The following is a 25,222-nucleotide window of genomic DNA, read 5'->3' as shown; positions in this document are numbered from 1 at the left end:
ACTGAATAGTGCACGGTACATCCAAACCGTCATCGAACCCATCGTTCTACCATTCCTAGACCGGCAAGGGAACTTGCTGTTCCAACAGGACAATGCACGTCCGCATGTATCCCGTGCCACCCAACGTGCTCTAGAAGGTGTAAGTCAACTACCCTGGCCAGCAAGATCTCCGGATCTGTCCCCCATTGAGCATGTTTGGGACTGGATGAAGCGTCGTCTCACGCGGTCTGCACGTCCAGCACGAACGCTGGTCCAACTGAGGCGCCAGGTGGAAATGGCATGGCAAGCCGTTCCACAGGACTACATCCAGCATCTCTACGATCGTCTCCATGGGAGAATAGCAGCCTGCATTGCTGCGAAAGGTGGATATACACTGTACTAGTGCCGACACTGTGCATGCTCTGTTGCCTGTGTCTATGTGCCTGTGGTTCTGTCAGTGTGATCATGTGATGTATCTGACCCCAGGAATGTGTCAATAAAGTTTCCCCTTCCTGGGACAATGAATTCACGGTGTTCTTATTTCAATTTCCAGGAGTATATATATATATATATATATATATATATATATATATATATATATAAGGTAGCCTATGAGTTAACAAGGGACATAAGCTATTTCCATTACAGATTTTATCAAAACCAGTCCAGCTGATCCAGCGAGAACGAGTAACGAACACAGTAACACACATTGTTGTAAATTGTTGGTGATTCGTGTTGTGTTCAGTTTTGCCGTAGTTTGCCTAAGCCTATGTGGTTCTCTGACGAGGCTGTGTAGTTGCGGCGTGCAAGCTGTCCACCTCATAACAGGAACTGTTTTCGGTAGTAAGGGGTTTTCTTCGTACCACAACTCGACACCTAAGAGTATTAGGTTAATATAACACTGCCATTCCGAGAATTATACACCTTCCCCTCGGAAGGGCTGTGCGACATAAATAGAATAGGTGCAAACGGAGTCAGTCATTGTGTGTCCGATCTTCGCGGCCTTTGTGGCGGCATCCGAAGTCTGTAGGCGGCGCGTGCGCGGCGGCTCTCGGGCAGACACCTGCTGCTGTGGCGGCGGCCCGGACCGTTACGTGACGTTACCAGCAGGCAGCGCTGACCCGCTGCCCGAAATCACGCGCGCCCAGACACGGCCGGCACTCCCAAACACTCGCTGGGGCATTGTCCTCTCTGCAGACGGAGCCCAGCCTGCAGCCGGCAGTAGCACGCATGACTAGGCGGCTAACGCTGAAGTGCACGCAGACGGGGGATCCGGCTGGACGAGAGACAGCGCCGGAGGCACACGGGACCAGCTGGTTAACGTTATTCTGCGGCCTCGGCGTTCTCCAGCGGCAGTTGTCGGCTTTATTTCTCTCGCAAACCATACAGTTTGTTCACGAAACTGGTCGCGCCTAAAATTCCTACGTCAGCTCTTTTAAAACGCAAAAATCAAATGGCTCTGAGTACTATGGGACTTAACTTCTGAGGTCATCAGTCCCATAGAACTTAGAACTACTTAAACCTAACTAACCTAAGGACATCGCACACATCCATGCCCGAGGCAGGATGCGAACCTGCGACCGTACCGGTCGCGCGGTTCCAGACTGTAGCGCCTAGAACCGCTCGGCCACTCCGGCCGGCTAAAACGCACATTTCCTCCCTTGTCCATATGCTAGTCATGTTGTTGTGTTTATGGTATACATAAATAGAAACTTCAATGTCTGTGAACATATAATAAAACAAAATGGATTGATAGATGTCCAGTCAGTAAGGACATCAGATTATAAAAGATTTAGCCGTTTTAGATTGTTTGCAGATGATGTTGTCATTTACCGTCTTGTAAAGTAATCAGATGACCAAAACGAATCACAAAATGATTTAGATAAGATATCTGTATGGCGCGAAAAGTGGCAATTGACCCTGAATAAAGAAAAATGTGAGGTTATTCACGTGAGTACTAAAAGAAGTCCACTAAATTTCAATTACGCGATAAGTCACACAAATCTGAAGGTTGTAAATTCAACTAAATACTTATAATTACAAATAACCTAAACTGGAACGATCACATAGATAATGTCGTAGGTAGAGCGAACCAAAGACTGGCATTCACTGGCAGAACACTTACAAGGTGCAACAGGTCTACTAAAGAGACTGCTTGCATCACGCTTGTCCGTCCTATTCTGGAGTATTGCTGTGCGGTGTGGGATCCGCATCAAGTGGGACTGACGGACGACATCGACAAAGTACAAAGAAGGGCGGCTCGTTTTGTATTATCGGGAAATAGGAGAGATAGTGTCATAGACATGATACATCAATTGGAGTGGAATCATTAAAACAAAGGCGTTTTTCGCTGCGACGGGATGTTCTCATGAAATTTCAATCACCAGTTTTCTCCTCCGATTGCGAAAACATTCTGTTGGCACCCTCCTACATGGGGAGAAATGATCATAACGATGAAATAAGAGAAATCAGGACTCGCGCAGACAAATTTAAGTGCTCGATTTTCCCGCGCGCCGTTGGAGATTGGAACTGTAGAGAGACAGCTTGAAGGTGGTTCATTGAACTTCTCCCAGGCACTTTATTGTGAATAGCAGAGTAATCATGTAGATGAAGGTGACCATACCCTAACCACGAAAAACACCCTCATACCTGAACACCAACTCCTTCATACTTTGCTGTTGGCACTACGCGTGATGGCAGGTAGTGTTCTGCAGGCCCTCAGCAAACCCAAGCAGTTCCATTAGTTTTCCACAGAGTATAGCGTGATTTATCCCTCTAAATCACTCATTTCCAGTCAATCACTGTTGAGTGGTGTCGCTCTTAACACCATCTCGAGAGTCGCTTAGCGCTGACTGCAGAAGTCTGTGGCTTATGAGAAGCTGTTCTACCGTTGCGACCTCATTCTGTTTAACTTCTTATGCGCAGTCATTGTGCTAGCTGGGCTCACACTTCCGCTGATTCCATAAGATTTTTTGCAATCACCATCCGCAATGCTTGACTGTTCCAGACCTTCAGTGCATGAGGTCCGCCTGGTCTTGTTACAGTTGTGGCTGTTCCTTCGCCCTTGCACTTTACAATCACTTGGACAGCTTTAGAAGGGCTGAAATGTCCCTGATGGATTTGCTACTCAGGAAACCTCCATCGACCAGTCCACGTTCGAAGTCAACGAACTCACCTGAGCGATCCACTCTGCTTGTCTACTGACAAGACAGTACTCCTCTCCACTTTTTATACTGGCCTCTCGTGACATCTACCGGTCAGTTCTGCATTACTTACGAGAGTCAAGATACTTTCGATCAGGTGGTGTAAGACTGTAAGAGCACTTACGTGACTGTACGCATTTCTCACAAAAGATAGATGTATCATCCGAATAACTCGAAAGAAGTCGGGTTTGTTTAAGAAGGCTGCCGAGCTACACCATATAGGAAGGTATATATGCTCAGTCAACTAAATGAAAAATGAAAAAAACAGTTGCGTTATATCTCAGTGAGGCACTTGAAACTTTTAGTCATAGGACAGAAGCATGTGGACAGTATAGTTCACACTGGGGCAGGGGGGTGTTCCTCCACGGTATACAATCACTGTAAAGGAACCTCTAACGGAACAAAAAGTACTGTGTAGTAGGTTTAAAACAAAGCATAAGACTATTGACACAGAGATGCTCAATGGATTGCGTTTGACTGTCAAGTGAGCAATGTATGATGCCTCCTATGACTACCGGAGAAGAATATTGTCAAACAACCTTTCATAAAAGCCCAAAGAAATTCTGGTCGTATGTAAAGTCTGTTGGTGTTACCGAAATTAGTGTCCAGTCACTCGCGGATGAGACAGGAACTGAAGAAATTGAGGGTAGCACAGCAAAATCAAAAATGCTTAACTCCGATTTCAAGTGGGCCTTTACAAAAGGAGAATTGCTCCAATGTAATACTTGTGCCACCGAAAGCATGAGTGAATTACATGCTAGTTATAGCGGTGGTGTTGAGAAACTGCTGAAATCGTTAAAACTGGAGGAAGCTTCAGGACCCGATGGAATCCATATCAGTGCTATATTGAATTTGCAGCTGAGCTAACCCCTCCAACTACAATCAATCATAGATCCCTGGAACAAAAAAACCGTGTCCAGTATTTGAAAGAAAGCACAGATCACACCCGTTTACAAGAGAGGTAGTAGACGAGACCGACAAAATTACCACCTAATGTCCTTGACATCCATTTGTTGTAGAATCCTAGAACGTATTCTGAGGTCAAACATAATGACCTCTTCCAAGCCAATCAACGTGGATACCGAAAACATCGATTATGTGAAACCCAACCCGCACTTTTCTAACATGACATACTCAAATCCTTGCGCAAGGGAAGACCGGTAGACACAGCATTTCTGTTTTAAAATCATCTGACGCAGTACCACGTTTACGCTTACTATCGAAAGCGCGATCGTATGGGTTATCAAGCGAAATTTGTAACTGCGTGGACGATCTTACGGTACAGAGCACCTGGCTGGAAAGTCGTCGTTAGATATTGAAGTAACTTGGGGTGTACTCCAGGGAAGTGTGTTGCGACCCTTGCTGTTTATGTTGTATATTAAAGACACTGCGTACAATATTAATAGTAACCTCTTGCAGATGATGTAGTTACATAATGAAGTGCTGTCAGAAAGAAGCTGCATAAATATTCAGTCATATCTTGATAAGATTTCAAAGTGGTGCAATAAGTGGCAGCTTGCTTGAAAATGTAAAACTAACGTCACAAAACCAAAAAAATAGTAATATCCTGTGGCTATAATATTAAACAGACACAGTTGGAAATGGTCAACTCTTACAAATACTTGGATGTAACAATTTGTAGGGACGTGAAATAGAACGATGATATAGACTCAGCTGTGTATAAATCAGGTGGTAAACTCGATTTATTGGTAAAATAGTGGGCAAATGCAGTCACTCTATAAAGGAAATCACTAGAATACTGCTCAAGTGGGTGGGTATCCATACCAAATAGGACTAACAGGAGGTTTGTAACTAATACAGAGAAGGACAGCACGAATGGTTACAAGTTGCTTTGACCACGGGAAAGTGTCATTGAGATATTGAAAGAACTGAACTGGCAGACTCTTCAAGATAGATGTAAACTATCCCGAGAAAGTCCACTAAAAATGTTTCAAGAACCGGCTTCAGATGAAGACTCCAGGAATATATTGCAACCTCCTAAGTGTCGTTCCCGTAGAAATCGTGAGGACAAGATTAGATTAATTGTAACACGCACAGAGACTCCCAAAAAGTCAGTCTTCCTGCTCTTCATACTGAATGGAACAGATAAATGGTACAGTGGGACGTACACTCTGCCATACAGTTCACAAAGGTATGCAGAGCATAGACGTAGTTGTAGAAGTGGAACTGTCCACTGAAATAGATCACTTCGTAATTTTCTCGGGTTTTATTCTGTCCACTCTGCAGGGATCATATACATCTACATACAGCGTAAGTGCAAGTGCATGGCAGAGGAAATTTATACGATTACTATTCTTCTTTCTCCTTTCCACTCAGAAATGGAGCGGGGGGAAAATTATTGCCTGTATGCATCATTACGAGCCCTAGTCTCTGTTGTTTTCTATTAGTGGTCTTTACGCGAGATGACAGATGTAAGCATTAGAGTCGTTCTACAGTCTGTCGATAATGTTGCTTCTCTAAACATCCTCAGTGGCTTTTTGACAGAACATCGTCTTCCGTTCTCCAAGGAACCACGCCTAATCTTCCGGACTATTGCTATGAGTCTCTCGTATCGATCGAACCCATCGTTAATAAACCTAGTAAACCGGCTCTGAATTGGTTCGATGAGTTCCTTTATATGAAGATAGGAGATATCAAATGTTCGAGCAGTAATCGAGAATGGGTCGCACAAACGTACTGTACGCTGTGTCCCTGATATCTGCGCTACACCATCTGAGAACGTTTTCAAGTAACAGTATTCGGCCATTCACCTACCTTACAACTGACTTCATGCATCCATCGTATTTCCTGCCGTTTCGTAACGTTATGACTGGATGTTTAATCGATGCTCTTGCGTCAGGTGACACGCCATTGACACTGTAATCGAAAATTATAGGAATGTTTCTCCTAAAACAGATTTTTTATTGTCAGTCTCCATTGCTATAGTTTTTCAAGATGACCGGTTTCGGTTCAACACCAAGCATCCTCAGGTCTGATCATGTCGGTTACAAGAGTAAAGCATCCAACTTATCAACGAAGTTTACAAGCTGCATCACAGGACAAATTAGTGGTTTGGTAGAATTCACGTTATCCATATAGACCGCCCGAACAGGAAACGCCGACAGGTGGCATCTGATACTATAGTCACGTATGAATAAAAGATGTAGACCCATACGAATTAATATTTTTTTCTAAATATTGTTGTTGTTTGCTTCAAATGGCTCTAAGCACTATGGGACTTAACATCTGAGGTCATCAGTCCCGTAGACTTAGGACTACTTAAACCTAACTAACCTAAGGACATATCACACATCCATGCCCGAGGCTGGATTCGAACGTGCGACCGTAGCTGCAGCGCGGTCCAGACTGAAGCGCCTAGAACCGCTCGGCCACAGCGGCCGGCTGTTGTTGGAAATACCTGATTACAACCTGGGGTTTGTCAAAGGTAAGACCGCCATAAAAAATTACAAAAATGGTTAATCTGAGTGGCGGACAGTGTCCGTATCCATGGCATTGCTGAAAGGCTGCTCCCTCCTCTGGATGTCGATGCTTTAGCGTTGTGCCTTGCGCAGACCAGTCGTCTGTTAACCACCGCTGCGAGCAGAGGGCAGCTCAGAAGCGCCCCTTCACCGATTTCAGGAGCAGCACACATGGTCCAGATGTCCCACAGCACACTTTCTCTCCCTGACCTGTGAAGCAGCAGGTAAACTTTGCTAATAAGTTGAACGGCTGACTCTTGTAACAGACGCTATCATCTCAGAGGGTGGTTCAGGTTGATCCGCAACTGGTCATAAAAAGAAAAGGTTGAGATGACAGTAAAAAAGTCTGTTTTACAACCAGTGATAACTGATTTCCTGCGAGGACATTATGACTCTTTTTGCAATGTTTCTCCTACCAGTACTTATTTAAAACAAACCATTGTTAATCGCACCAAATAGAAATTATTTCCAAGTCATCCTGAATTCCTCTACACTCACTCAAGGCGACACTTTTCCAAATACGAAGGTTTCATCAGCAAATAGTCTCGTATTAGCCTACTACCGACTCTATACATCAGTTCATTTATTTTCATGAAGCTCATTCATTTTCACACGTACTGCACTCACTGTTGAACTTCGGACAAATTTTCTACCGATTTTCATCTTAGTGGTCTTACATTAGATGACCTGAGGTTCCATTTGCCGTAAATCACTAATCATAGCTTTTACTATGGCAAGGACGACCTCTACCACCATCTTTCTTCAATAATGTGATTTCCAAACATTGATTTGCGCTGTTATTTAATTTTCGAACTGCTCTTTAAGGGGCAACTTAAGTTCCAGCGTACCGCTCGTTGAAACATAGGTGAAGTCCTTTCGGTTCTGATAAGATCGGCGCAGAGCAAGCGCTCTGAAATTGCAGGCAAGTGAGTGCTTATTGTATGCAGATTGTTTGTAGGGTACAGCGATCTTACACAGCTTTTATTGTGTTCCGGATAGCTTTAGCTGTCTAAATCGCACTTGAAGAGCCCAGCTTCCTTCTAACACTAGGTTTTCCTTTACTCGAAAACTGACGACTAATTATAACCTATATTTTTTTACAAGTAAGTAGTGAGCACTGGAGCTAGGTTATACTTATTTATCTGAATCAGTCACAATGTATGTGTGTTATTGGTTACATTAATTTAATACGGTAAATATACATAAGCCTGCATATGATACAGTCATGGAAAACCAACGCCGTCAGTATAGCGCATGACTACACTGGAGTAACTCCACAACCGGCGAGACCTTGGTGTATATGAATCACACTAGACGCTACAGAGGAACGTACAGTGTCACACATGCCGCTTTCTAGCCAGGCGTTAGAACGGGGTGGTTCTACCAGTTCTTGCTCTGTACGTTGGAACGATCGTTCGTCCAGCGCGCAGCTAAATGTGAAAGGTGAAGGCGCAAAATGCAGTGCGTTGTGAACCGTGAAGGACTCTGCAGGTGTATATGGAGTTTCCTGTACGAAACCAAATGCATCCATCCCAGTTTTGATGCTAGGCAGCATTTATTTTGCGTACTGTATTTCACCTTCTTTCCGACTCCGTGTTTGAATAGCTAGCCACACTAAAATGTCAAGTTCGATCCCCGATATTGCCAAGGATATTTCCTCGCGAAAGAGAGCAGGAACTGTGCTCTCTGTGTCGTGAAGTCAGTGAAGATTCGCTTGGAGTGATCTACGGAAACCACAGAAAACCTTAATATGGATGAGCGGTCGGAAGCTCAGTCCTTCAGAATAAGAGTCCGATGATTCACAGCCGCGCCTGGCTCGGTGTTATTGGGAGACTGCACAGGTTAACTAAATGAGTGTAGCAGTAAGCTTTTTTTTTTTTACGTTCTAATCCAGTAGAACTTTAAGTATTTTCGAACCAAGTTGATAACTGAAGGGAAAAGCTCAAGCTATGTGTATCTTACGAGCGTGAGTCAATAAATAAGTCCTAAACGACAGAATACCGCATATCATTTTCAATTTCGCGCCTATACATATCTAGAAGGTGGTAGTATATGTCGCGTGGAAGGAAGCCAATACACAGTATTCTGTGTCCAAAGCTTAGTGATCTGTAGTCAGACCAAGATGGCGGGTATGCTGTAAGTCTGTACCTGACTAGAAGAACGCGATTTTTGTGAGCCGAGGGACTGTTCGCAGAGCATGCCCACAGGAAAATTCGTCCCATAAATTGTTAGAACTTTATTTCCTGTGAAGTTGTGTTCAGTGCGTTACAGGAATTCAGCAAAGTACAATGAACAGTCACAAACAAAAAGCGTCCTGCCGCGCTAGTTATTCAGTGATGGCACAGTGTTTCCCCGTCCAGGGATATTTCGCCAACCCCCAGGACACATCGGTGTTGTGGGTTGCAGCAATGTAGGTAACGAAATAAACTTATGTCCCATGACGTTGCTCGTTAGATGCGAACTCTGCCGCAAGGATTCTATGCTCTAGGCTTTTAACACTTTGTCGAACGATGTGATAAATATTTAAGTCTACAAGGGGAGTATGTTCAAAAAAAGAATAAATAAGTAAATAAATTTCAGGCTGGTCCATGCGGCTACGATGTCTGTATCCCAATTTGCGACTTCTTTATTGACACATTCTTGAACATTTAGCTTTATGAACCTCGTAAAATTGCGATAGGCTCTTCATTAGCACCGTCGCTAGATTACTAGCACGACAGGCACAGCCCACAGTGCAAGTTCTTGTGCAGAATATCGATAATAATATGAGATGCGCTCATTTCACTCAAAAATTGATAATAATAATAATAATAATAACAGTACGTGATGTTGGTATAAACTATTTGATAAACGAGTATTGAGACAAGATTTAAGTCGGAACTTCAGAACAAAAAGTGGATAAGTAAAATAAAGTAATACGTCACGCACCTAAATAAGAATTTGGCATGCGCTTCAAGAGACAACTATTGTCCTTTTCTTTTACGACAAGATCAAGGAAAATCTGATTGTCTTTATTGTTGTCAGGTTAATTAAATTTCACTATACAATCCATATTTTTTCAGGAGAAATTCCGGAAAAGCGACAGGTGGACAATGAAAGGTGGAACATGGGATTCCAGTCTTTAGCAGAACGTATTTCTGTTCTCTTCCTCTGGTGCCTGCTCCGAGGCATAAAACGTGCCATGCAGTTCTACACAGGAAGACTGGATGTCGACTCCACAATCCACAATAAACAAATAACGCTTAAGGACATATTAACAGAAAGTAATAGCTAACATGATGACAAGGCAGTGTGTTGAATCCGCTGCCCTGCGGATCCGCAGAGGTACGGATTTCCGTAAATAAATCCGCCGTTTGAGCTAATGTACTGGTCTTTTGCTTTGTGCATAGAAATCAATTTTTTAGCACTTACCGTAATGCACACTGCTTTCAACTCTGTCGGCCGCTGTGGCAGAGCGGTTCTAGGCGCTTCAGTCCGGAACCGCGCCGCTGCTACGGTCGCAGGTTCGAATCCTGCTTCGGGCATGGATGTGTGTGATGTCCTTAGGTTAGTTAGGTTTAAGTAGTTCTAAGTCTAGGGGACTGATGACCTCAGATGTTAATACCCATAGTAAACTCTGCCCCATAGTAAATGTTATGTTCGTAGCGTACTGATTCTTATCGGGCTCTCGTTCATAAAGGAAGTGCATTCGGTTCTTATTCGTGATACGTTATACATTTACTTTTGGTTATGAGATACACTGATAGTATGTAAAACATTCTCGGTTTTCTTGCCGCGTCAATTCGGGATAAAAACTCAAGCTTTCGACGATAGCCTTCATCGTCATCCTCAGTTGCTTCTGACGATGACGATGGAGGCTATCGTCGAAAGTTTGAGTTTTTATCCCGAATTGACGCGGCAAGAAAACCGACAATGCTTTACATATAAGTGCCGTCGCGAAGAAATTAGTTCTCATACACTGATAGTATTTCCGTGCTTAATGCAGTGCCTTCTTTTCAAGATTAGCAAGAAACACTTCGGACTGAATTAATTATATGTTTGTCCTGTTCCATAGAAGATGGAACAGGAGTTGTGATAGAAAGACATTCGACTGAAATTAATTTAGCGTAATTCCCACATCATTTCATAATATTCCAATAACTGTGTTCTTCCACGCGTACTGATCTTTAACGCGTTCTCGTTCATGAAGTATGCTTACTCGTTTTTTATTCTACATTATCTCTTTACTTTTGGGAATAGGATGCACTGTCGACAATTCAGTACTTTTTCAAGGCCTTCTGTGACGTGATACGTTGTTGCTGAAGGAATACAATTCATTTCATGATTTGGAAGACAAATTTAGGATTGAACTAATTATTGTCTTGACCCGTGGAAGATGGGACAGTAATTGTGACAGAGAGACGTCCGATTCAAATTAATTTCTAATGTTTTTTCTTAGGTTACTCATTTCTTAATGCTGCTGTATGTATGGCTACATCGACAGATTCTCTGAACGATAACATCTCCCTGCACTGGATGAAAAATTGAAACAAAATAAAGAAAAGTTTTACATCATTCACTTTAAAAAAGTTTGCTGTAACTGGGTCATTCTTGCAACAAAAATCTTCGACGCAAGTTTCATTGACACCTTTCTTACAATAAATATAAGATGCCTTCGCAGAAATTTCCAATGTTAACGTGGCATTATAAACAAACTGAAAAATAATTTGTTCGCAGGTAAGAACAATTAAAACGTAATAGCGTCATACGAGAAGTGACAACGCATGTGATCACTGGAGAGTTCAACGAATGGTTGGAACAGTAACACTGGTTCTTGCAGCGCAGAGTAGCCAGTTCTATGAACTTGTGTGCCTGAGGAAAAGTAGCCCGAGCGCTGCAGCAAGACTAGGAAGACGCGCAGTTGGCGTGTCGTGGTTGCCAGGAAGCGGCTGGAGGCAGTCTCCTGCGGGCGCGACACACATTCCCAGCCGGCATCAGTCACGTAAGACCGCTATCCGTGTGTGTCCGGAGTCTGAGGCTGCGCCGCGTCTCACTAACTAACTGTACCGTGGCCGGTCGCTGGCCGCTGTCCACTCGCGAGAGAGCGCGCTTTGTTCTCCGTAAAAGCAGCAGCCGCACGGCCGTTTCGATACAGAGCTCCTCTTCCAACACAGGACTATTTTCTACTTAGTAGCTTTGAACTGCAGTGTACTGTATCCAGTATTACTTTTTAGATTTGAGTCACCTAATGACGTGTCCGAAATTCATTCCTAGAATGTAACAGAAAATGTACTGTGGTACAACAGGCGACAAACTACCATGTGACGAGTAAGTTCCTGCCAATAATCACGTTTAGATATTCAACTTGCAAGTGTCATATTTTCCGGTTCATTACGAATTGGCAGATCTAATGGAGTTGGATACGACTGTGAACAGTTGTTCCTTCAATTAGCATATACGTTTCCTGGGAAAATTAATTGTTTCCCCAAATGTAATCTAGACAACCTCAAAGTTTAAATTTGTCTGCTAACAGACACTGTCTTTGCGCTTCCTTTTTTAAGTGTAAATAATGTCGTATACTTATAAGCGAGGGTTCATTTTATTATTGTTATTATTTTGAGCTTTTCCTCATTACAGAGGCTTATCTCCAACATAATAATTTACTTGGAAATTACAATACAAACAATAAACGTTCTTAAACTATATTCTCAAAATATTTCTCCAGGTGTTTCGATCTTGTGTGTCTTCTTCCTCTGCGCCCATTCTCCTCATTGTGTGCTGTACATTTTGGAGCCAGACTTGAAGTAATAAGGAGAATGGAAATAAAAGAAAGAATATATGACGTAATGGATAGGAAGAAATTGCAGTGGTACGGGCATGTTCGACGAATGGAGAAAACCAGAATACCAAAATTGATACTGGAGAGGGTTCATTTTAACGTATGCAATTTGGTCTGTGGTCGCAAAATAAAATCAGTTGCTTTCTTCAATAAAATAACTGTCAGAATTTGACATATTTGAATCTCAGTTTCTAAGCATGTCAGCGAATATGCGACGTTCTCGTGATTAATGACATAAGAAGGTATTCTGTATTACTTGCTCTGCTGCCTCGTCTAACATTTGCACAACAAATAATATTTCCTGTTTTTGTTTTTATGCCACAGTATATTACACATTTTCACCTCGAGAGGCAAAACTGTGTTTTAAATAGGACCATAACGCTAAAAAAAAGGCCGTATTTCAGTTAAATGGTACGTGTCTCTGATTTGTTACGTTGCTTAAGTTATAAACTGACGGCCTCTCATACGAATGCGGCCCAGTTAAGACAGCTAGTTAGTGGTCGCTAAGGATCCTGGTCACGACCGTGCAAAGACTGCAGTCATTTAACAACTTCAACTTCAGTGTTGTTGACCTGGCAATCCTCATTGCCGCTAATATTATATTAATACCGTTTAGGTTAGGGCCGTACATATGCAACTGAATAAATCCAATATTTGTTTTGCCAGGTACGTTTCGCCTCAATTTATTAACGTGTCGGCCGGCCGGTGTGGCCGTGCGGTTCTAGGCGCTTCAGTCTGGAACCGCGTGACCGCTACGGTCGCAGATTCGAATCCTGCCTCGGGCATGGATGTGTGTGATGTCCTTAGGTTAGTTAGGTTTAAGTAGTTCTAAGTTCTAGGAGACTGATGACCACAGATGTTAAGTCCCATAGTTCTCAGAACCATTTGAACCATTAACGCGTCATCAGTTGCCTGAAATACATATACAGGATGTCCATAGTTAAACGTCGAGTTTCAAAATGCTATAGAAAGAGAACCACTGCTCAGAATGACGTCAAATTTGAATAACGTATTATTGACGCAGGGGGAAATGTGATGAAATAAAAAAATTAATAAAAATTTGACCATTAGATGGCGCTCTAAGCGTCAGAATATGCACACCAACAGACGCGCGGCACACGGCTGTTTTTCAGTTTGCGACCGAGACACTCAACATGACTGTCTCCAATCGTGCGCTGATTGTGAAGCTCTTTTACAAGAACGATGACTACGTGCCAGTAGCCCTGCAGAAGTTTCGGTCGCTCAGAGGCATGAAAATGGGCATTTGGCCCGATGTCTGCTAAGGATCTGGAGAAAATTATTACAAAATTCACAATGACAGTTTCTTTTGAAGTGCAGTGTGGTAGAGGGAGGAAAGCAGTTGATCCGACGTCCATCAAAGTAGTGACCACAGCATTACAGGAGGGGACGAGTGGTTGTGTGCAAAGTGCATTGCACGAGGAATTGTCCGACCATTGGACATGCTTGCGAGCACGGTGCATACGTGTACAAAATCACTCATGTCCAGGAGTTGCTGGACATGACAAAACTTTCGTTCTGAAGTTTCTTGCTCGCATGGAAGCGGGCAGTGAATGGCCATGGAACATTCTGTGGACAGACGAACCCCATTTCCATCTCCAAGGACCTGTCAATACACAGAATTGCAGAATATGGACAACGGAAAATATGTAAGCACATCAACCGGTATCACTTCACTCTGCAGAGGTGACTGTGTGGTGCGGGTCGACGGCATCGTTTATCGTAGGACCGTATTTTTTCGAGAAGATGAGTCCTGCGGGTCTTGTTACATCTTCCGTCACTGGTAAATGCTATGAGAATCTTTTGCACACCAATGTCATTCCGACCCTTCAACAGCGTAAATGTAAGAGTAGGATCATTTTTATTGCACAGCTTGTCAAACGGCTGCTGCAGAGGCATTTATGAAATACTAGAATTATCACCTGTCATTTTCCTGCTACTTGGCAGTCCTGATCACCTGATCTTAATCCATTTGACTTCGGACTATGAGGTTATCTAACAGATGTCGTGTTCAGTGCTCCAATTACTGACGGAGCTGAATAAAAGGCACAGATTGCGCAACGCTTTCTGAACGTGACCCTCGAGACACTCAAACCTGTTGTGGAACATGCTGTCTCCCGATTTCAACTTGTGGCAGAAAACAAGTGGATAGCATTGCGCCTGTCTCATGACAATTAGAAACGAATGCCATTTTGCTTCTTAAGCGGTTTTTGGCCCCAGGACAATTAAAAACCGAAGACATATTGCTTTTAAAGCGGGTTTCTCCTCAGCACAATTGAAAACTTACTTCATATGGCTTTTTATTTGGATTTTGACCTCAGAACGATTAAAAACCCATTTCTCCCATCAGATGTGGGTCGGCCTTGCCGTGGTGTGTGGGCTTACGTACCTGACACTGCCACAACTGTTGGCTACCATACTTGTGCAGCCATGCACACTGAACAGTACGGATGACGTAATGTGCGGCTGAAACCATCGCCGTCGTATTGCGATTGATATGTCATTTGCAGCTCACCCCATTCATGCTTACAGTGCCGTTATTTGTAAAATTTTCGTTTTTTTTCTTTCTTCTTTATTGCTCCTTCACGTTTCCCTCTGCGTCAATAACATGCTCTTCAAATTTGACATCATTATGAACAATGGTTCTCCTTCTATAGCGCTTTTGCACTGTAACTTTAATTATAGACACCCTGTAGATTTTCATCTTATCTATGCTGCTATTCTACATGTAAGATACAAACAGTTTTCAAGTAGGCATCTTTTGCTCAATGTATATTTCGTTACTTACTGAGTTCGTTGATATAGCTATAAATGTGCTCTTTCTGTACTGCTGGTGAATTTGCTACTCTGCTTGTAGCACTAAAAATGGCAATTTGTGTCCTGCGCTGAAAATTTTTTTAGTGCTACAGGTAGAACATCTTCACCGTCAGTATAGCAAGAGCACATGTAGAGCAATATCAACATACAACGTAAGCAATGAAACATATGTTGAGCTGTAGATGCCTAAATCAGAAGTGTTTGCATCTTACATGTACAATAACAGAATTAGTAAGTTGAAAGTGCTACATACAAATGAAAATTTCAATGTATTTCAGGACACTGATGATGCCTTAAGAAATTAAGGCGAAACGCATCTGACAAAATCGTGGGAAATTTTGTTGTGGGTTCTTACTTCAGCTAAAGGGTGTTAAATGGAAACTTCCTGTCCGTTGTTCTAGAAAAGATACCATTATCGATGGGTTCCGACATACTCACTGTCCAGTTCACTTTTATCGTGCTGCAACATACATAACGAATTAGTACTTTTCTGATCGTTGCGTAGGATGGAACGCTGCAGTAACATGGTCGGCCTGGTTCCCAAATCTGATTTCTTTTAGTGGGGAGCTTTAAAAATTCCCAATGTATCACTAAACCACAACCACTCTAGACGATATATGCCGATGAATTGTCGGAGCATGCATCAATGTATCGTCCGCTGACACTATCTCCCCTGTTCGGCGATTGGAAATGTGCATTGCACCCTGTGAGAAACAGCTGAAGCGCATTTTGAGGCAAAGCATAATACCAAGTTACGTTACGAAAATTATTTGTTTTGCAGGTGACAGATAGTCGCTATTCGCTTATGAGCAAAATTCTTAATTTATTGACATGTGTATTCAATTTAATTACAGTATTTCGAAAGGTAAATGTAGTCACAATTATCCGACAACAGGTATTTTACGGAACATCTCTAAATCCTTTAAGAAGTACTCGAGTGTCTCCGGGCAGAGACAGATAATATATTCCCGGCAACGCAAAATCGAATAAAGATATTCCTTTTCTACTTGGATAGAGCGCGTTGCTTTGATAGAGGGTGGGCAGGTGACGTTTCTCTTTCAGCGGTGACAAGTAGCCAACACAACCACGTCACAGGATTAGAACAAAATCTACGTGACGCATATGCAGGTGTTTCTACAAAAACTGTTTGCTTAAACAAACACATATTTGGAACGGTTTTCTTATACCTTTTATAATACGGTAAAAGTTAACATACAGTTCCATTTACAAAATTCTAGCTGACCCTACCTCTGTCGTATAAGATAGGGCCAAGACGAAATACGATCTCGTCTATCTTCTTGCAGCGTGTAACGACAGAACCTGTGAACAGCATCCCATTGGGCGGTGTTTACGTCTCCATAGCTATTTCCGACCGCCTTGCGGCTATTGTTACCACATTTCTCAGATATCTGCACGAAATATTTCAGCGCCGACAGCCGTAAGGGTGGTATCACTGTACTCGTCTTTTCAAGAGCTTTATAATGTGGTTAAAATTTACATACCTCTCCATTTGAAAGTCCTTACCTGATTCATTATCTCGGGTGATTAAACAGACTACAAAATATCATGCCCCTCCCAGCATTACCATTCGCTGGAAACCTCGTTTCATAACTCGGATTGTTCAGGAAATACTTGTCAAATGGGTGTCACATCTTGCATGACTCATTATGCAGAGAGACAAAGAAAGACTGAAAGACGTGCATCTATAACGAAGATGTGGATAAGAATAAATATTAAAAAGAAGAAACTGCGTTTTGGAAGAACAGTGGTGGGAAACTCGAAATTCCATAAGGACCAGCAACTTAATAGAACGGTGACACGCTAAATGGCTTCTGTGGCTTGCGGTCTCGAGCCAATATAAACAAAGTCTCTCATAATTTTTCGTCATCTCATTTGCAATCAGATAAAAGTTCATTAAGTTCTCAATGGGAAAGAAAGTAAAATTAGAGTTTAACGGCCCGTCGACATCGAAGTCGTTAGATATGGAGCGCGAGTTCGGAATATTTCAAGGATGGGGAAGGAAATTGGCCATGCCCTTTCAAATGAACCATCCCGGCATTTGCCAGGAGCGAATTAGGAAAATGACGGAACACCTGAATCTGAACGACTGGACGTGGACTTGAAGCGTCATCCTCCCGAATGCAATGTCAGTATGCTAACCGTTGCATCACCTCGCTCGGTAGTTCTCAATGTCCATTTCGGCAGCAAGTGAGGATGAAAGCAGATAAACAGCTGACGAACAGTTTTCGATACGTTGGGGAGAGGAATGAACTATTTTTTCAGCTCGGAAGGTTTCAGATCTATGTTTCTGTTTATATTTCCACTTTAGGGACCTCATGTAATTTACCTGTGCGAAGTTACTTGCGTCTTCTTTTCCTCGATATGGTGACCACCTGGCAATGGAAATATTAGTCACACTGTTTGCTGACGCTGTAGAGCGCTTATCAGAGCAAACGCCACCGCAAGAAAAGACGTGAGACCTAGAGAGGCGTTCTCTTTTCCAAATGCTTACGACTCAGAACGGACAATCTGCTGCTGTTCAGTTAACAGGGCATCACAATAAAAGTGTACTCTTCCCTGGCCGGTTATGGCCACTAAAATAGGAGGACCATCGGTGGACTTTCACTGTTTCCTCAGCCGCGTGTGAGAAAGTGATGGAGGAAGAGCGGCCGGGACGCTTCCACACTTTCTCGCAAGTTTTATAATGAACCCCTTGCTTGACCGCATGCCACTCTCACGCTTTTTAAACAAGTGATTTGGACGACAATATTAGTGACAAAGTGCTCTACCAGCCATCTAAGTCTCGTAAAATAGGTACTGAGATGCATCGGTGGCACACCGTGGAAATAAGGAAACAATTTGAGGCACGTGAGAGGGAAACTACTAACTCTAGAGAAAGCGCCAGCGGAAAATAGAATGTCGACGATGGTACGAAGCGGCTCAGGGAACCATAGAGAGATACGAAAGTACTGTCGCTGACAGTAGTGTGCATAACGCATAATACACACGATCTGCAAAATACAACAGATCTTGCAGTGACATGTCGGAGCACTATCTCTGAATGTAAAAAAATGGGGCATGGAATCAGTCATTGTCTTATCGAAAGAACTTTTTTACAAAATACGAGGACACAGTCGGAAGGACCATGATGTAAACTGTGCATAATTCGTAAAAAAAATTGTTACGGATATATTCTGGTTGTGTGGCGACAGAAGGGCCTTAATATTGCATAAATGCTCTATATATATGTAAGTGTTGCATCTCCTTTACCTAAACTCCGGAGTTCTTTACTGATCTTTAGTCTCTATAAGGAGTACAACAGCTTCACCGATATTTTAGACATACTTTATTAATAGATGTGAATCGCTAAAGAGATACTACATGTGCTTTGTGCTCGTGAGCTTCCAGAAAGAGATTTGCGCTTGTATGTGCAGAGTATAATCTGCTGTATGTCAGACTGCTACTAATCATATATAATTTATCCTTGGGGTTTACAGTCTGTATTGATCCTACGAAGAATAACGTAGTGATTATCATTAACTGACAAAAGTAGAATATACTCATCAACTTCGTCACGAATCTGGAGTGGGTAGAGGTAATACTTCTCCTGCTGACGTACTACTTGGGAATTTTCTAGATCAAAGAACTTTGAATCTTCATCTTCGAGGCTCTTGTGATAAAATGGGCTGCCTAACGAGTATTTCATATTCGAAACCAAATATAGGTCAGCCAGTATCAGGCTTCTGTGTTTTCTTACACTTGAGGTATTTTTCATTTCCATATATTTTGATGCCTTTTTGTGTGGACTGAGTAGGTATCATCCCGAATAAGAATCCATTTCCAGAAACATTCAATCATTTCGCAACAGAGGAACAGATCAGTACAAAAGATAATATCCTCTTTTCTTAACCCGCCCAGATAGCCCTGCTTGTCGAATCACCGTTTCTGGGATGGGGAGGTGCACCAGCCCCGACTGGAATTCGCCCAACGGATTAACGACGAGGGTCGATTTGGCGGTAAAAAAAAAAATGGTTCTGAGCACTATGGGACTTAACTTCTGAGGTCATCAGTCCCCTAGAACTTAGAACTACTTAAACCTAACTAACCTAAGGACATCACAAACATCCATGCCCGAGGCAGGATTCGAACCTGCAACCGTAGCGGTCTCGCGGTTCCAGACTGTAGCGTTTGGCGGTCAGCCCGGATGTGATTTTTTGGCGGTTTCTCACACTCTGATAGACGAATACTGGGCTGGTACCCAAGTCTCACCTCAGTTACACGATTCTAAAACTTTAGTTCAATTTCACATGTTCACAGTTGGGGTACACACATTCCGTCCTAAGGGTAACAGGGTGGCGACAGGCGAGGCAAGCGGCCAACTCTTAAACTAACATTGCGAAAGCCGTTAATAACCCTGCTGCGCCGATTCGGACAAAGGCCCAAAAAAAGAAGAAGAATGTCCTCTACCCTTACCACTCTACTGGATGAAAGACTGATAGTAGCTTACTGTGACTCTGTTAACTGTTAAATTTGTAACCAAGATACTAACTGGGTTGCAATGGCTATTTGTATCCTTTATAATAATAACGGCAGCGCTTTAAAACTATTACTGGAAGTAGAGACACCGAGAGCACAAGGCGAGACGAGAAAACCTTACATTTATTTCGTCCGTTGATGTTGGACTTTGTTAAAAATGTAATTCATTGGTCACAAATGCTATAATTGCCAGAATCAGGATAAATTCCTATCAATCTTCTATCCAGTAGGCTCAATAGGGTGAAGTATTTTATCTTCCCATGTTGGACTGGAGCAACATAAATCAGCGACAGGAATTGTGCTCTCAAACCAGACACCGATCCGGGTGGTGTACTGGTCGGCTGGTTAGCACTCTGGACCCGGATTCGGGAGGGGCGCAATTCAAGTCTCGTCAGGTCCTTCAGATTTAGGTCTTTCGTGACTGATCTCTTGAGAAGGACATCGCCGCTTTCTTCCTCTGTCACAGCTCGTGCTGCCTCTAATGACAACTACATCAACAGGACGCTAAACCCTACTCTTCCTTGCCTCATTCAGACAAGATTTCCACATTAAAACGAAGGATTCTACGGTGTGTTGAATGCAATAAAAAGTGAGTGAAAGTAAAAAACAAATTCTCCCTCGAGTCGTGTCCACAGTTTTCCTTCTCTCTCCTCTCTCCCTCTCTTTTTATTTTTCTAGTCACACCTAACTGGTTAAACGTAGTCCTGCTGACGCAACTGAGTTGTGGGCTAGATAATTTAGTGTCATTGTCGAATATCACTTATCTTTACTGCACTAAATACATATGTAGTATATTTACATTTGTGGACGCGTGATTTACAACATGTTAAGCTTATAAACTCACTGGATGAAGACATATTGTTGAAACTAGGGGCAAAACAATAAAGATTTTAGCAGATTTATGGTTGTTATACATAATAATGTCAAAAACTTATGTCACAGTATTAATAACCCGCGACAACTTAAATAGCCGGCGCTATCGAAGATGAGATCGAGTATTGTGAAATGCTTCTACTGTTTTAGAGAACATACACTTAGTTTTCAAGTTTTCAGTCAGATGACAGTGCAAGGTACGTCTTGAATAGGTTTTGCCATTATCTCTTAGTGGATGTCTAGTCTTGTTTCTTGGACCAGAAAGTAACGAAAAATCATTATTTTTTCTAAAATTTGTTTTAAAACTTATGACTTCTGGAAGCAGCAGCAGGTTCAGTATTTGATTATCATGAACGATTTACAACGTGACAATTCTGATGAATAATGTATCTTAAACGTAGCATCTCGAGTGAAATTACTACAATCATATACGTCGATTCAATTGAGCATCGATGTTAGTAGAGTTACCACTCGACACGATAATTTTTATCAGTGTTGTTCCTGATGATATGATATTATGACGATGGACCATGTCATAAACACGTCAGTATTTCTTTATAATAAGTGGATTCTTCTTATTTAGCTACCTGAAGCAGTGTTAATGGCGTGATTAGTTAATACAAGATTGCGCTGGATCATTTTCATGCTTGTTCATAAAAGTGTTGCGTCACAAGCGACAAGGAGGTGGTAAATTTCGTATTGGCGTCCACCGTGCAAAGTGTTCCACTTGCAGCAGTTACGGGCGCGGACTGCCCTCTCTGGGGCAGTGGGTGGAGCCCAGGTCGGGCAAGCAGCCTGTCGCTTCCTACGCCGCGTCCACCGCAGTCCCTGCTGCCGCTCTGCCGCCAGACAAATCAGCCTGCCGTATGTGATGGCGCTGTTCAAAACACCCTGAACCTGCATTCTGAATGAGCATGATCCGAATCCATGTAGGAATGGTTTGCAGATGATGCTGTCGTTTTACCGCATAGCAAAGCCATCAAAGCCAACGGCCTTACCGCAGTGGTAACACCGCTTCTCGTCAGATCACCGAAGTTAAGCGCTGTCGGGCTGGGCTAGCACTTGAATGGGTGACCATCCGATCTGCCGAGCGCTGTTAGCAAGCAGGGTGCACTCAGCCTTTGTGAGGCAAACTGAGGAGCTACTTGATTGAAAAGTAGCGGCTCCGGTCTCCGTCATACGGCAGGGAGAGCGGTGTGGTGACCACATGCCCCTCCGTATCCGCATCCAGTGACGCCTATGAGCTGAGGATGACACGGCGGCTGGTCAGTACCGTTGGGCCTTCATGGCCTGTTCGGGAGGAGAAAGTCGTCAAAAGATCAGAATTGTAGAATCATTTAAACGACGTATGTGTTTGATACGATAAGTGACAATTGACTCTAAAGAATAAAAACTGTGATGTCATCAATATGAGTGCTAAAGAGAATCCCTTAAACTTTGGTTTGCAGGACAAATCACACAAATTTAGAGGTATCAATACGAGGGCGTGCTGAAAAATAATGCTTCCGAATTTTTGATGTGAAAACTCTTAAAGTTTTTTAAATAAAACTAACGGTATTAACATTCTACACCATTATTATTCATGTCTTGATATTTACAGCCATCCGCCCCTATAGGGCTCCGAATTGTAGTATGTAATATGGCAGTGTGTAACGTAACTATGTCGGTGCTAACAAGGGAACCTCCCCATCGCACCCCCCTCAGATTTAGTTATAAGTTGGCACAGTGGATAGGCCCTGAAAAACTGAACACAGATCAATCGAGAAAACAGGAAGAAGTTGTGTGGAACTATGAAAAAATAAGCAAATTATACAAAACTGTGTAGTCCAAGTGTAAGATATGCAACATCAAGGAGTGTGTAAGCTGAGGAGCGCCGTGGTCCCGTGGTTAGAGTGAGTAACTGCGGAACGAGAGGTCCTTGGTTCGAGTCCTCCCTCGAGTAAAAATTTTACTTACTTTATTTTCGCAAAGTTACGATCTGACCGTTCATTCATTGACGTCTCTGTTCACTATAATAAGTTTAGTGTCTGTGTTTTGCGACCGCACCGCAAAACCGTGCGATTAGTAGACGAAAGGACGTGCCTCTCCAATGGGAACCGAAAACATTTGATCGCAAATTAATAGGTCAACCGATTCCTCCACAGGAAAACACGTCTGAAATATTCTATACGACACTGGTGACGGCATGTGCTTCACATTACAGGAATATGTTGTCGACCCACCTAACTTGCACGCTTGGCGAATGGGTAAAAAGTTTCTTCTACCTTGCCCGATTTAGGTTTTCTTGTGGATGTGATAATCACTCCCAAAAAAGTGATGAAAACATAAGAGTTTGTCACATAAACGGCAACAAATGAATGCAACAGTTTCACCGTCGCACAGTTTTCCCTGTGCTCTGTCAAAACATACGTTTTTAACGTTTTCAAGTTTTTCCGTGTGTAGACCGTCAAATCCTGCATGTGTCCAAGCAAATCTGAACATGTCCTGGAATTTTGGAGAGCGAAGTTGATCATGTCTGAGTGCATGAACTTTGATAATTGTCTGAAAATAAAAAATTAAAACTTTTCACTCGAGGGAGGATTGAACCAGGGACCTTCCGCTCCGTAGCTGCTCGCGGTAACCACGGGACCACGGTGCTCATCATTATACATGTACCTTGATGTGGCTTATCTTGGACACGGACTACTCAGTTTGTATATTTTGCTTATTTTTTTCATAGTTCCATACAACTTCTTCCTGTTTTCTCGATTGATCTGTGTTCAGTTTTTCATGGCCTATCCCTGTGCCAACTTATAACTAAATCTGAGGGGGGTGCGATGGGGAGGTTTCCTTGTAAGAAACAGCGTGCTGTAATCGAGTTTCGAATTAAGACGTCTCCTTCAGCGTGACAGTCATAGACCACACACGAAAGTTGCGTCATCTGCAACAATCCGACGCCTCCATTGTCATCGATCATCCTCCGACTTGGCCCCATCCGACTTTCAGCTGTTCACAAAACTTAACCCGTTTGAGGACTTCACTTTGATAGTGGTGAAGCGCTGCGAGCAGAGGTGAGGTTGTGGCTCCGCTACCAAAGACAAACAATCTGCAGTGATGGTATCAACAAAGTGGTCTATCGTTGGGAGAAATGTGTTCGGCGCCCAGGTGACTAGGTTGAGAAATAAATACGTAGACATGAAAAATAAGGATGTATAATGTCAGAAACATTCGTTTTACTAAAAAACCTGTAAGTACTTCACATAAAAAATTTGGAGGCATTACTTTTCGACATGCCCTCGTACAACTAAACACCTAGGCACTACAGTTACGAACAACTTAAATTGGAACTATCACACATATGATGTTGTGGGGAAGGCAAACCAAACACTGCGATTTATTGGCAGAACACTTCGAAGGTGCACCGGGTCTGCTACGAACACTGTCTACACCACGCTTATCCTTCGTCTTCTGGAGTGTTGCCGCGCGGTATGCGATCCTTAGTGGATAGGATTGACAGAAGACATCGAAAAAGTTCAAAAAAGGGCAGCTCGTTTTATATTATCGCGAAACAGAGGAGAGAGTGTCACGGATATGCTACGCGAGTTGGGGCGGCATATTTTTTTCTTTTTTTGTGGCGAGATGTTTCCACAAAATAACAATTACCGACTTTCTCATCGAAATGCGAATATATTTTGCTAATGCCCACCTGCGTAGGGAGAAACGATTATTGTGACAAAATAAGAGAAATCAGAGCTCGCTCGGAAGTGATTGTTTTTCCTGCGTGATATTCAAGAGCTAAAGACATAGTTTGAAGGTGGTTCGATGAACGCTCTGCCAGGTACTTAAACGTGAATTGCAGAGTAGTCATGTAGATGTAGATCTCGTAGATGTAGGGCCATCCTGGATCAGGTGATCCCTCTTTCTGTATTTCATGCTGGTGCTGGGATTGTTTTTTCAAGAAGCGTTACCTAACTGAGTTAGTGTTCTTTCCAAACCGACGTCTGTATCGGAGACGCGATAGAGCCCTAAGCTCTTCGTTCACGAATGATAAGACTTGTTTCTCACTTCCCGCGCGGTCAAGTGTGGAATAAGCGCTGACCGGCGCGGTGCACCGGCCACGCCCCCGCACATGTAAGAAGCCCACTCGCCTGCGCTTCTCTGAAGCCTCCCCTCTGTCACTTTAGTCGAGTATCGGGACGGACCGAACAGACCTCGGCGGACTCCCTGCCCCGTCCTTGCTCACCTGAGCTAGTGCTCTGACTGTAGTGACGCCGACATCGACCGCAGACCGAACACCAATCTTTCGTAGACAAATATTACCAATTTAACATGGCAGGGGAGTTTGTAAACATCAAATGCACTGACAGAACAAAGGAGTCGACTGTAGTAAGATTTATGGTTTTACAATATAATTCAAGTTGTTGACTTTAAACTCATTATGAGTTAATTATTTATCCGATGATAACAAAGTAAATTATGTTGTAAAACCATTGTGCTTGATATCTGTATCTACATCTGCA

The 25,222-nt window shown here is 42.9% G+C and overlaps 1 pseudogene; it reads left to right on the top strand.

Annotated features, from left to right (window-relative positions):
- The first annotated feature begins 21,707 nt into the window (after positions 1-21,707).
- On the top strand, positions 21,708-21,825 carry LOC126208964 (5S ribosomal RNA; annotated as a pseudogene).
- The last annotated feature ends 3,397 nt before the right edge of the window (positions 21,826-25,222 follow it).

This window comes from Schistocerca nitens, chromosome 1 (genome assembly GCF_023898315.1).
Source record: "Schistocerca nitens isolate TAMUIC-IGC-003100 chromosome 1, iqSchNite1.1, whole genome shotgun sequence".
NCBI lineage: Eukaryota > Metazoa > Arthropoda > Insecta > Orthoptera > Acrididae > Schistocerca > Schistocerca nitens.
Note: the sequence above shows the minus strand (reverse complement) of the source record. Positions and strands in the feature narration are given on the sequence as shown.